Source organism: Oryzias latipes, chromosome 3 (genome assembly GCF_002234675.1).
Source record: "Oryzias latipes chromosome 3, ASM223467v1".
In the NCBI taxonomy this organism is placed as follows: Eukaryota; Metazoa; Chordata; class Actinopteri; order Beloniformes; family Adrianichthyidae; genus Oryzias; species Oryzias latipes.
In genome coordinates this window covers 14,194,949-14,209,420 of record NC_019861.2, presented here as the reverse complement: position 1 = coordinate 14,209,420, position 14,472 = coordinate 14,194,949, and positions in this window count along the sequence as shown.

Sequence of the window (14,472 nt, the reverse complement as noted above, 5' to 3'; positions counted from 1 at the left end):
CTGATCAATTTCCCATTTCCACGTCGATTATTGCCGACATCTGTAGCTTGTCAGATGCAATTAAATGGATGGAAATAAAATGCCCCATCACAATGCGTAATGACGCACAATGGCTGATCTTGCGCTCTTAGAAGATGTGGCAAATGGAAGAATTCGAAGAGAACGCATCTTTAGACAGCAAGAAGACGTGCTGGAAAACGAGGACGAGTGGCTTATGAGCCGGTTCCGACTTCCTCGAGCCGTCCTGTTGGACCTCTGCGGGCTTTTGGGGGTGTGTCACCCGGTGCATCTGGCGCGTCGGCGTCCCCCTGCGCCTCAGTCACCACTCCACTAAGGGATTCCCCAATTCTTGCCGCCAGTCTGTCTTCAAGATGGGTCAGCTCCGGTGTCCACCGGTGTCCACCCCCCCGTGGCAGACACACTCTGGCGATGCAGCGCCAGACGTTTTTTTGCCTCGACTTTGATGTCTGACCATTTCTTTTTTACTTCGGCCACGGTCCGAGGTTGTGAGGCATTTACGGCGTCTGCCACCGTTTGCCACTCAAGTGCCTTTTTGGCTTTAGTAATGCCCACACTGTGCCCTCCAAACAACACTTTTCTCCTCTTTTCCACCTCGCCAACGATAACTTCTACTTCACATTGAGTGAAGTTACGTTTTTTTTATTTCCTCTCTGTGTTTGCCATGGTTTCGCAATCAATGAATATTCATTTGTGGGCGTTTCACGGACTATTTATGGGCAACTATGGGCGTGTCATGAGGCCGCAAAAGCTGCGCTGCATTTAGAATCGGTTGTGATTTATAAAGGGAAAGACGCGTAGGATGTGCGTGCGCACGGTTTTATAAATCCGAATATTTCTGTGCGTACGCACATCCTATGTTTCATCCGTACGCCACTTCTGACGCAAATCCTACGCAAAGTTTTATAAATGAGGCCCCTGGTCTTGGTATGAAGCGGCAAGGAGAAACCAGCCTTGGCTGAGGCCCTGCTGTGGAGGTGCCCACACTGGGCTGTGCAGCTGACCCTGGTGCAGTGTGGTCTGGCTTAGACCAGGCCTTAGACCAGTCACATAAACACACACACTGAAGGAGGAGGGTTTGGGGAAGAGAAGGAGGGAGTTAAGAAATGTGTGCCCTGTCTAGGCTACCCCACTTTGGTGGGACACAGCCTGGGTATATAGATAGATAGATATAGTCTTATCTTTACATTTGTAATTTTGGTTGAATGTTTTTTCAAAACACTATCTAACAATTAGCTAAAAGTAGTAGGCCTCGGTTTGAAGTTTATTTTATTACATACACCTGCTAAGTACAAGTATGGCACATGGACCATACACCATGTGGTATTCGAAGTATACTAACTGAATATTTCTTAGGCCTACAGAGGCCTTTGAATTGTTGATGTGTTACTGAAAAAAAACAAAAAAACAAAACAGTTTCACTACTTCATGTGCATCACTGAAGGAAGAGTCTCTTGATGTTGAACTCCAAATGGACTACCCCGGGTTCTTTAATTTGGAGTCAGACGGATCCTGTAGTTGAAGGTTCTAATAATGAGACTTGACACTCTGAAACTCTGGTTCGCCTCTGCAGAGGAGGAATTCAACACAGCTGTTCACAACCTCTCCTCACAGTCCGTGACAATTCTGGCTTCTTCCTTTCTGCAGGGTCTTTTTATTGAACATTCGTATCCTGTTTCACACCTTGTGATCTATTTCCGATACATTCAGCTTCTTACATGTGTCCATACAATATAAGGAGGTATTCTTTGACATTTGTTCACACCTTTGACATTTGTTTATACCGGACAAGGAGCTGTTTTTGACAAAGCACACGGGTTGGCGCGAGGGTGCTCTTAACCACAGCCTTCACTTCCTTTGATCTGCTGCTGACTGTTGTCTTTCACCTTTCACAGTAGAGACACATTCTTTGTCAAGCTTAACACATTTCTAACACAGTACGTATTTGATTATAATCTTCACAATTTCCCCTTTTGAACTCATTGAACATGGAGTAATAAACCAAAGAGCCAAATAATTTCAAGAAATATGACACGTGGATTCATCACTTTCTCTGTATGTCTGACGTAACCTGAATAACAGCAGAGTTCTGACCTGCAGACAACTTGACCTCAACTTTCACCGTCGCTGATATCAGCTGAAGAAGGATATGGACCTGAATCTAATGTCTGCAGTCATGACATCGAAGAGAACTATTAACTCTGTTTTGAACCCAGGAGATCAGCTGTTATCAGTAAAAGAAGAAATACCAACCTTTGACAATCGACAGTTATGGACCCTTTTTACTTTTCCCCTACAGCATTACTTTATTATAAATAAAAAAAGAAAAATACAAAAAAAATTTTAAAAAGTAAAACAAATGAATAATCACTTATTGAAAATTGTTAAATTGATTGACTTTTATTGATATTACTTCACTTTCTCCAAAAATTGATAAATTGATTCAAAAATCTTTCCTAATGTAGCATAATTTTGCACATGTTTTTAACTTTTGATACTTGATGAAATTTTGCTACGAAAATTCCTGAAACAGTGTTGTGTCTACTTTACTGATATAGTATTATGTTTTATTCATATGAATGGCTTTTATAAGTAACATAATCTGCATATATTTAAGATGACTGATCTGCATTTGCCATGTTGATTTCTAAAATAGTTATTTTTGACGTAATACTTAAGTAATTCATCTTTGTCATGTGCTTTATCGATATCTTATGATTTTTAATTCTGTATGATTAAAAACTGGGAACCGGATATTGATAAATCATGTAATAAAATGGTTATAGTATAACGGGGTGGGATTATATAAATTCGCTTCCTTCCACTTCCTTTCAAGCAATATTTTTATAAGTATGTCTAATTATACTAAGTTTGATTAGTTACTGTATGAATGTATAACTGATTATTATATTGCTGTTGTGTATTATTTCTACTTAATTGCTTGAAATAAACCATTTCAAATCAAAAAAAAAAATTTAAGAGTTCACAAACCACCCTTACAAACATGTATACTTGTCCCATACCCACACATCACACGTAGTACAAATAATAATAAAACCGCCAAAACCTGTAACAAACATCAAAATGATAAAAAACCAAAATCTGTAAGAAACATCAAAAGATAAAACCTCAAAACCTGTAAGGAACATCACAATAACACATAACAACATTTTTGTAAATATTTTTACAAAAATGGGCGGGGCCTGTCCACACACACACATCCAAATGTTACAAACACACCCGTTGGCTCCAAAAGTGTTCACACACAAACAAGTCTGCATGGATATACTACCACTAACATTCACACACGCCTACTTATGCATTCAGACTAACACGTGAAACATTTCATTCAGTCACGCAAACTGTGCAAAGGTGAGATAGCACCTGTGCTCGAGTGAGTGTTTATGTTCTTCTGGGGTAGATGACGGAAGGTAAAAAGAGGGAGAGAACCCAGCAGCCCCCTCACCAAGGCCCCCACCGTAGTAGCAGCGGCAGCCGGGACCCCCCAACACCCGCACAGCACAGCAGATAGAGAAAGACCCCCTGCCGGGCAACCACACCCGCCACCCCTGGCAGGGCCAGCAGGACCGCCACAGCAGCCCCCATCGCCAGACAGCAGGGGAGCGCAGGGGGTACAGAGTGCAAGCCCCAGCCCGACCCGTAGAGCAGCCTCCCCACCGCGCCCAACGGCCCTTAACGAGGGGGGGGAGCCCAATCCCAAGACAGGCGGCCCACCACCACGCAGGAGTCCTGAGCATCCCCACCCCAAGGCAATAGTCAGGGCCCCCCAAGGAAGACCCGCCCCCACGTGCCAGGCAGCCCCCCCCCAGGACACGGTTAGTCCAGGAGAGAGCAAGGCAGGGGGCGCCCCCCCCCCGCCCAGGAAGAGGGGTCCCCAACGGTGTTATAAATATGGCCCGACCAAGCTCACCCTCAGTTGGAAAATATGAAGAAGGCCAGAACCCACACCACTGGGACACGGACACCCCCCGGCTCAGATGTGATATGATCCCCGGCTTCCGGTCTTGCCAGAGAGCTCAGGGATCCCTCTCCCTGCGTGGAGAGAGGGCCACCGGGCCCAGGAAGCCAGCACCCCAGGGACAGGGCCGCCGTGAAAGAGGGGCCCGGTTCCCTCCGCCAGGGATGGGGTGGGGGACAGAAAATCAGAAGTCCCTCTTCCTTGTGTGATGAATGTGTGTTAGTAAGCGTGTGTGTGCGTGTATGGGTGTGCACTAAAGGGTGTGGTTAAAAATGGCGGAGAGGGCACTGAGAGGATATCTTCTGCTTGCAACAGTGATGTCCAATCACCCTCCCCCCCAAGGGGCCCTTAAATGTTTAAAGTGCAGTTAAAATTGGTGGGTAGGGCACTAAGGACATCTATTGCTTGCTGGCAGTGATGCCCCCTTTTTCTGCCAACAGCATATCAAGGGCGATGCGATTTTGGAACACCATGAGAGAAGTGGCTGCCAACTGCCAGTGCACCGCTTCAAACCCTCTTGAGTCCAATTGCCTAATCTTTGTACGTTATAGTGTGCATAATTTATTCTGTTTACATTCTTATTGATGGTACACCACCAATAAAATACTGATTCAAATCCCGCTGCTACCTGGTTTACCTGTTTGTACACATCTGGTACCCCCCTTGGAACTCTGACTGCATCTATAAATGTTGGATCAGTTGTTTGCCAAGAAGTGTCACGTTTGCATCTATGCATCCATTGTTGAGGTGACCGGGTGTTACCTTTTTTGATGTCCCAGTGGTCCAGGACACCTGATTGCTATCCACCTCAAGTACAACCTTTAAAGCAACACACAGTGACATTAAGGCTTGCATTTTCAAAATTAGACCAAGTAACATTAAGGCTTGCATTTTCACAATTGGATCAATCAAACAGAAGTAAAAACAGATTTATGTATATAGACAAAAACATTTTTTTTTTTTAGTTCTGGTTCCCTTTTAAAGCCTGACGAATTCCAGGATCGTCCGTCTTCTTTTGGATCTTCGGTGTTTGAGTGGGAGGGAAACTCAACCACTTATGTGCCTCTTCTTCCTCTTTAACACTGGGGAAGACTAGGGGAAGACTGGGGAAGTCAAGTTTCACCACTAGGGGGATTATTCTGCCCCCTTTTGTTAAAGTGGTGAGGCAGAGTGTGAGGGTAGGTTACCTCACACCAGTAGGTCCAAACCGGGGGATTATTCTGCCCCTTCAATGGTCTGGCCCTCCGTTGTCTCCTCTGAGTTCTTGCTGTTCTGCAGATCTCTGGAGCTTCGGTCAGAGAGCATTGTGGCTCGTCCGCCACTGCACACTGGCTCCAGTGGTACCAGGTGTCACCTTTAAGGCCTGTTCACACCGGGACGAATTTCGCCGGCGATTTTCGCCGACGTTTAACGCCTCGTGACTAAACAAAGGGCCCCAATGAGAGTGTGCACAACGACGCGAAAAAACGCCAGGCGTTAAAGCGTCAAAAAAAAAAAACGCCTCGGGTTCGTTTTTTTTTTTTGACGCGTCGCGTCGAAATCTACTCGACCAATAAGAACGGCGCTTTTGCTCACGTGTCTGGAGCTTCTGAAGTTACAGTAAAACACAACTTGGGGGCGCTCAAACACAAAACTGCCTTGCTGAGCACACATACCAGCGAAGAAGATAGACGCCAAGTAGCGTCTACACAGCCGCGAAGCAATAATGACGGACATTCTAAAACATCCCCGAACCAAGCACCAGTTGGAGCTACTGGTGCTTGAAATATTCATGTTTTCTTTGTTTGATTCTGACAAGCGTGTAAATACTTGCTCTCTTCTTCTGAGTGAAAAGCGACTTTAAGAAGCGTAAAGTTGCGCAGCGCCACCTTGTGTACAGGAGTATTTCTGTTTTACATTAAGCGCCATCTAATGTCAGGGAATGAAATTGCATGTTCACTCCACTCATCGTCAGCGAAAATCGCCTGGGTGTGAACACAAAAAACGTGGCGAAAAACGCTGGCGAATAACGCCTGGCGAATATTCGTCCCGGTGTGTACGGGCCTTTACCCTCAACTCTCACCGCATGTCCTCTCAGTAATCGGTAGGGCCCTGTTCATCAAGGTTCGGACCACTTTCGTTTGATGACTTTGATCAGGACACAGTCCGTTCTTGCCCCTGGGTCAGTTCCTGTTGTGGTCCCTTCTGGTATCTGCACCACCTGTTTAGAAAAAGCTGACACAAAACTATGAAGTGATTTGTAATAAGTTTGATGAGACATAGTCCCTGTGCATCCTTGTTGGCAGGGCAACCTTGTGTGTGGCCCTGGAAAGGGTCTCCCTGTTTGTAGTTCATGTGGAGTTAGCCCAACTCTCTGAATTACTGATCTTCTGACCGTCATTAGGGCCAGTGGTAATGCATCGATTCAATTCATTTTGGTCTGTGCAGAGATTCTAGCCAATTTGGTTTTGAGGGTCTGGTTCATGCGCTCTACCTTCCCTTGGGATTGTGGATGATACACTGTTTCCGAACGCATGTTTGAGTCCTAACATAGACTCCACCTGTTGTAAATCTTGGTTCTTAAAGTGGGTTCCATTGTCTGACCGAATTTTCACAGGGAGGGATATAGTGGTTAATTAATGTTAATTAAGCATTTAATGACCAATTTGCTGTCTTCCTTCTTTGTAGGCCATGCTTCAGGCCAACCTGTGAAAGCCTCTACAAATACCAACAGATATCTGTGACCCTGAACTGGCTCAATCATGTCGGTGTAGTCAATCACCACCTCTCTGCCTGCAGCTGCCTCAATTGGAAACTGGCCTGACTCCGGTTTGATAGTGGGTTTGGCATTAAACTTTTGCCATAACTCACAAGCGGATACCCAATGTGCAACCATCTGCTTCATGTAAGGATGCCACCAATTCTCCAGATTTTTCAACATCTGGGTTGTTCCTGCATGCCCCACTCCATGGGCTTCTTCCAGTGCTGTTTGTCTGATTCCTGGAGGGAGGATTGGCCTCCCATCAGGACTTCTCCTAAGTTCCTACTCATCCTGCTGGCCTTCTCTGGCCGTCCACACGGATCTTTCTTCTGGTGAGGCCCCCTTTTGTAGTCTCACTACTTCCTCCAATATAGGTTCTGGCTCCCACTTACTCTCTGTGCATACCATTATTTGCTTTTCCTTATAACCTGCGCACTGTTTCGCTGCTTGATCTGCTGTTTTGTTTCCCCAAGCAACCTTGGATCCGCTATCATCATGTCCTTTACATTTGACCACTGCTACTCGCTTAGGCAACAGCAAAGCCTCTGCCAACCCCTCCATTTCTTCTTTATGCTTGATTGGTTTCCGTCCGGCTGTCAAAAACCCTGTTCTGAGCCATTGTTTTAGTTCCACATGTACTGCCCCTGCTGTGTAAGCTGAATCACTGAATACATTCACCTCTTGTCCTTCACTTAATTTTAATCCTTCAATGACTGCCACTATTTCTGCTCTTTGTGTGGACTGTGGTCCAGTCAGTCTTTCTGCTTTTCTGGTTACATACTTGCCGTTCTTGTCCTCCACTACTGCATAGGCTGACCTCAGCCCTTCTGTGTCATCTCTAAAACAACATCCGTCGTTGTACAGGTCTATCACACCCTCTAGGGCTGTTGACTCTAAGTCAGGTCTGATTTCTTCCTGTTTTTCGATTCGTTCAGCACACACATGGAGTGTTCCTGTGGTCATTTGGTCTGTGACGTTGATCCCTTCGTGTGTGAATTTGATGTTAGGTGCTTCTAGGATTTTACTCAGTCTCCATTGTCTGAGTGGAGAAAGCGTAAATGCCTGAGAGTTTACATAAGCCACTACCCCGTGTGTAGATAACACCTGTAATGGACGTCCCATGACTCTGTGCAGTTTTCTGGAGTAGCTTGGCTCGTGATGTCTCTTTTCCATGTTGTCTAACAAAACAGGTACATTAGTACCACTCTACTTCCCCCTTTTTTCTGGAACAGCACGCCAGTAGCGGTGTCTGCTGTTCCAAAAAAAATCAAGAAAGAACGGGCTATTACATGTAATCTGGTGTGGCCAGCTCAGAGGCTGTAGCCAGCGCCTATTTTGGCTCAATGACAACAGTTTCAGCCTCTGTAGCCCATTGCAGGTCTGCTTTAGGGTTTCTCCTATATTGCTGTCAGACCATGTTGTGGAGTGGTTAGATCAATCCCGTGTAATTGGGATGTAATGCCTGCTGTAGCCAGTCCAACCTAAAAACGACAACATGTCTTTGACTTTTATGGGCTTTGTATGAGACAACACTGCTGATTTGTGAGCCGGGGACATACCAGTGCCCGACTGGGAAAAAACTCGTCCCAAGAAATCTACCTTTTTACGGCACACCTGCAATTTTTGTTTGCTAACCTTAAACCCTCCAGCCGCTAGATGGCTGAGAACGGAGAGCTGCCTGACCGACGCTTCCGGTTCTGCAGGGTTTTAATTGTTGCTATGAAAATAAGAAAATATAACTAAGTTCGGGTTTACGGGTGGTCACAATGGTCAACCACTGAAGTGTTCTAGGTATAGTTTTAATTTGTTAATATTTTTATGGGATGGCCTTTCTTCAAATATTTGCATTTGTAAAGGTAAAGGTTTCACAAATCAGAAATTGTGTTTAATGTATTCTTTACTATCTAAATCAAAATTTAATCCAGGTTTGAGCAGTCCAGGTCCAGCGTTTTTTCAATAGGACCAGGTCTGAGGTGGACTCAGTGCATAAAATGTGATAGAAATCATCCTATTTCACATTTTCACAAATCAGAAACTGTGTTTAATGCATTCTTTTGAATCAAATGCATAATTTAATCCAGGTTTAAGCAGTTCAGGTCCTGTTCAAAAACCACAGTTTTAGCTGATTTTAGTGCAAAAAATGCAGTGGAATGTTCCTTTAGTGCCCTCGCAAAGCGCAAAAGCTGTGAGTTGGAAGCCAACTTCAGCGTCGTTCCACCATATAGCCATCAGGCTAAAGACATTAGCTTAAAGCTTCTCCCACATGTGTGTGCAGTTAGTAGTAGCTACAAGCTCTGAAACACATTTTTTTGACTGACGGCCAGCAGAGACTTGGCCACTCGGCAAAAGAGAGGCGGAAGACACAAATTTGCCCGTGAATCATTCGCGTTCGCCGTGAATGCAGCTTGATTGGTGGTCTTTCTGTACACTAAACTGGGTGTGTCTGCGCGTTAGCCGAAGCTAACAATAACCACAATAAAACCTAGGGCTACCTCTGGCCAAACCAAATAGCATAAAAATTACACATAGTAACATTTAACACCAACGTTAACTTCACTTACTTCACTTTCTCGTTCAGTTTCCGATTCATACTCCTGTATTCCTCCTTCTTTTCCCAGCGGTGTGGCTTTTAAAAGCCAATCCACTTTCCCTTTTCCACTACTCTCTGGTCTAAAGTTTGTCATTTCATTTCCACCCACATTGACCCAGACTTTCGTCTGTACTTAAAACATGTTATGTTTGGCCTCACTCACTGTCCATCTCATAAAAAGAATAATTCTACATCATTAACTTTTTATTGTTTTATGCAAATGGCACATTCATAAATCCAAAGTTACGAATCATACCCCTCATTTTTATCTCTTTATCAATGAGTTCAAACAATAGATAATCGCAATAAGAAAATCTGACAATAAGAAAGCCATTAAAACATTTGATATGTGCATCAGTTTGTATTTGGGTATAATGTAATAATACCCCCCTGGCTTGTTCCTTTCTTGTTGCTGTTTTGCATGTTCTGTATTGAATGATACATTAAATAAACTTTGAGAGAAAAAAAGCCAATCCACTTCTAGGGTACGTTCAGCAAACTAACCCCAGATCTGTTGTGGCGTTCGTAGATGCATCGCTTTTTTTACGTTTGTATTTTTTTCTTTTTTTTGCATCGCTTTTTTTGCTGTCATTATTATTTGCAGCATTTATATTTCATTTGTATTTCCTCTTTTTTATTTGATTTTAATTTTGTTTGCAATTGCTTTTTTTTGCTCCTCTTTTTTTAAATTTGCATTTCCTCTTTTTTATTTGCAGATGCTTTTTTTGCCCCTCCATTTTTAAATTTGCATTTCCAAATTTTTAAATTTGCGTTTCCTCTTTTTTATTTGCAGTTGCTTTTTTTTGCTCCTCTTTTTTTTCTTTTTTTTTGCTGCAATGGCGGTTCTGGGCCACCGTACATAAGAGCTATTTAAGTACATTCTTCACTGTCAACAACTAATTAGGAGTCACAAAATCTGACTGATTGCCATTTATGTCAGTGGGACTATGATATATAAACTATTGTTCTTTGTTTTGTTTTTTGCATTAATATAACACAACCATAAGGAGAATTTTATTTCCTCAACACAAAATGATTTTAACAGGGGTTCACATGATGTTCTTCAAAAAAGAAAAGACTCCCTGTCCCACAGAGAATCACTTCAATGTAGCCAAAGTTAGGTGGTGTGATGTCAGCAGTGATTAAAAGAAAAGAAAAAAAAACTTTTTAATATTTGTTTTTGGTACATCTCGATCAGATACTTGTAAATCTAACAATGTCAAATTAAATTTAAAACTGATTTAGTGACCTTACTGTAGGTGGCACACTTAAAATCCTTTGTTTTATTCAATAATAGACAGTCTGCCTTATAATCTGGTGCGACCTAAATAGGAAGTCTGGGTGTGCTCACTGAACTTGATTTTGTGTGGTATACGGCGCTCAAAAATCTTTTGAAATGTACAATTTGGGTCAACTGCACTACTTGATGGATTGTTGGAGCATTGTGGGTATTGTAGTCAGGAGCCTGGTGAAGTGATGTGCGCTTGCTTCAACTGTCAACAGAATAAGCTTTGACTTATCTGACTGATCTGTTTTGCTTGATGCACTTTACAGTCCAAAAATACGTTAACTTTTAAATAAAAAAACATTGCAGTATTCTTCAACCAGAGAGCCTCACAGGAAGAGTCAAAGAGCCGTGAGGCTCCAGAGCCAAGGTTGCAGATGGCTGGTCTAGAATTAGTTTTTCTAGTGTCGCACAGAATAGACTGAAGGTAGAATAAACATAAAGACTTTTGGTGAACATTTCTCCTTTATGCGTTTAAAATAGATTTAATGTTTAGTAATATTTGCGTGATGCTCTATACTTTTTGCTTATAGATTTCCTTCAGATAAATTAACATCTAATAAATGAATCCAAGTAAAACCAATCAAATTTGGAAGAAACAACATGAGCAGTTCCTCTTCATTAAAATGATAAACATCGTCTTTCTTATATAAATAATGAAATAGTTGCCAGGAAAACAGGTAAATGAGGCAGCTGGGAAATCATGTGTGTAAAACTTAATTTACAGAACATCATACACGTGGTTGATTTAGAGGAAAATCCAGAAGTTGTTCTTATGTGCTCTTGTCTCTACCCATTTTTGCCACCTCCCCGTGCCCCCCAGGCTGGCACTGACTCCTAGATAACCTGCTCAGTAAGCCCCGCCTGCTAATTTTAGAGAAGACGCTATTTTAAATGAAATATTTCCTGGACTCTCATTCACCTTTTAACTCTCAGAGCATAGCAAAAGTTCTGGTTGCTGTGATTTGAAATTTAAAATCCTCTCATCCTTTTGGCAATCTGACGTGGGTTTTCTTGGAGTTTTTAGGATTTTTTTTTTCAGTTTTTTTTTTCAGTATTGCATTTTTCTGAGTAAGAAAATATTGTTCCTGGAAGTTCCTGGAACCATGCTTTTAGCTTGAAAGGTCACACCCCTCACTTGTCTCCACATCTCCACATCTTTTTTTAACCCTAGACCACTTTCATTATAAAAAGTTAAACCATCATTTTTACCTGATTTAATTTAACCAACAAGAGGTTCTTGTCATAAAAAATAGATCAAAACATGACAACACATGATAAATTAGAGTGGTTTCCTTTTATTCTCAACAATGGTGTGTAAGAAAAAGAAAAAGAAAAACATAGGAAGTTCCTAAATAACAGGCTGAAAATCAACTGAAGAATTAGAAATCTGAGAACAAAAATTTCCTAAAAAAATGATCAAATGATACTTGAAACTTGGTCTTTGGTCCACCCATTCCTGGGACATGTGAGATGTCCCTGGTTAAGCACAGACTCCTTGACATACAACATGCACGGGTGGCCGTGGTGCAGCGGTAGGCCGGTAGACCCGCGATCGTAATATTGCAGGCTCAAACCCCACCTGGCACGCCCATGAGTCGATGTGTCCTTGGGCAAGACACTGAACCCCGCCTTGCCTCTGGTGGTAGGCGGGCGCCCTTGTTTGCCAGCGAGCTGCCACCAGTGTGTGAATGTGTGTGTGACTGGGTGAATGGGTCTGTGACTGTAAAGCGCTTTGGGCCTTGTAGGTAGAAAAGCGCTATATGCACACCATTTACCATTTAAAATTCATGTAAATAGTTTTGCTCTTGGCGATAGTGGGTTGAGCTGTCCTTCTACTTGCTGTGTTCTTTTGAGTTAGTTAACCCCTTAAAATCTGAATTTATTTCGAAATATGACAAAAAATCACTTATGTTTTGTCTTTTAGACGCTAAATTAAAGTAATTTTGGAACAGAGGTGGTTTGATGCACATTTGCATCAATAGGTGTCAATGGGTCAACTTTGCAGCTATCTATTACCTATCTTGATATCTATGTTTTAATCTTACACAATATTTTGTAATTTCCTTTTTATATCGTGTTTAAAGTAACTATTTTGTGTGGTGAGAGCCAACCAATCAGCCTGCATTCTTTGAACCCTTATAATAACATTAAATGCAAAGGAACTAATGACATTTGTTACATTGGGATACTTTCATTTCTTCACATAGAACATAAATATCTCTAAATAAATGTGATCAAAATTACTTTAAATTTAATATTTGAAGACCAGAAATACAATAAATGTAGTATTTAAAAAAAAAAAGCTTTAGTCAACATTAAATCTGGGTTCACATGAAATGTTACATATTTTTCACTATTACTGTAAAGTTCTAAAGTTAAATCATGTGAAGAGGGAAATAACAAAGTTAATTTATTCTAAACTACAAGCCAATGTGGTTTTGATTGGAAAAAGAAATATATTTTTACTTCTGGTTTGGCCCTTGAGGTTTTAAAGATCATGTACACAGGACTACAACAGCTTATAACCTAATGTAGCCAATCACGATCAAAAAATCGTACACACAGTTTTTAGAAAGTGCTGGAGGCCACATATTATTGATTTTATAACAGGGGCCTGCGGGCCAGTGGAAATTTGAATGAAGGTGTAAATTGGCCCATGGGCCGGACTTTGGACATGCTTGATATGTGCACTTTGTCAGCCAGCGTGGGACTATTTTATGCTGTCCTGAGGAATGAAGCCTGCTGTAACTTGCCGGATGCAGCAGCACATACTCACATACATACACTCATAAATTACATTTTCTTACTTCTTTTATGACCAGTGCCTCCTCCTCCTGTCAGACCAGCCTTTTGTGGCAGTTAAGAGGTCCTGATTTCAGCTGCTTCAGCCTCATAAGATCCTTTTTTTTCTTTTCTTCATGCACTTTACTACCTGTAAAATTCATGTGCTGATCTTCTCTGAGGAACATTTTCTAAAGGTCCTTTAGGATCATGGCTTTTTCACCATAGATTGTGAATTTAATGTTTTTAAATGCACAGTTTAGCTGAGCTCAAACTCTCTAAATTAGGTGTTTTTTTCTAAACTTCTATATATTTATGAGAATCCTCTTAGCTTGGCTTTTGGGTTTTTTTGGTGGATCAGATATCTTCTAAACATTTGTGTAAATCATTGGTTGGTTCACATTTTATGTATTCTGCCACAGCTCTGGCTTACTATTTTGTTTCGTGACTCTGATATTGCTCAGATATTCTTGATCTTTGTTTTGCACAAGACTCATTCCTGCAAGTTTTATTGCCAAAATATTTTAAGCTGTAAAGTCAGGCAAAAACCTTCTTACTTGGGAAGACTTTCAACAGAGGAGAGTGATGTGTGACTGCACTGTTTGATTTCCATAAACTGCAAAGGGGTTATGAATGCTTCTGTATTATGTCCCTAAGCACAGGAAGCACTAAAATGGTTTTCATAAAAGAAGAAAATTGTGACCCATATCTGCTTACATCTCAACACAATTGTTTGTAGTTTACCTGCTGATCATGTGAAAAGCAGGTGCACAAAATGACTAAAGCCAAACCTGTTCCTTTTTCTGAGACCCACACTTTGATGACAATAATTTTGATTGAAAAAATATTAACGTGCTGTTTTAATGTCTATCAAGACTCTCATTCATCCAGGTTGGTTGTAGTAGGTTTAGGGGATGTCATCTGGACTTGGTTTTTATATATATATATATATATATATACCAGCTCTTAGACCAGCTAATTCAGAATTAACAAAGCCTCTTGGATAAGAGGCGAAACGTCTTCTAACTTCAAAAACCAAGTCCAGATGACATCCCCTAAACCTACTACAGTGCTGT